The sequence below is a fragment of the Cariama cristata genome, unplaced genomic scaffold (assembly GCF_000690535.1).
Source record: "Cariama cristata isolate BGI_N322 unplaced genomic scaffold, ASM69053v1 scaffold13997, whole genome shotgun sequence".
Classification (NCBI taxonomy): Eukaryota; Metazoa; Chordata; class Aves; order Cariamiformes; family Cariamidae; genus Cariama; species Cariama cristata.
In genome coordinates this window covers 16,208-16,461 of record NW_009628430.1, presented here as the reverse complement: position 1 = coordinate 16,461, position 254 = coordinate 16,208, and positions in this window count along the sequence as shown.

The window sequence follows — 254 nt, the reverse complement described above, 5'->3', positions numbered from 1 at the left end:
CGCCTTGTCATAGAAGGTCAGATTAGTCAAGCCTTTCATAAACCCATGCTGACTGGGCCTGATCATCTGGTTGTCCCGTTCATGCCATCTGATGACATTCAAGATGATCTGCTCCATAACCTTCCCCGACACTGAGATCAGGCTGTGTCTAAGTAGTGTAGCAGGTCACTGACCATTTCCCCTTGGATTATGGGGGCTTCATTCTGCTCCCTGTCCCTGTCTTCCAGTTCAGGGGGCTGGGTACCCAAAGAACA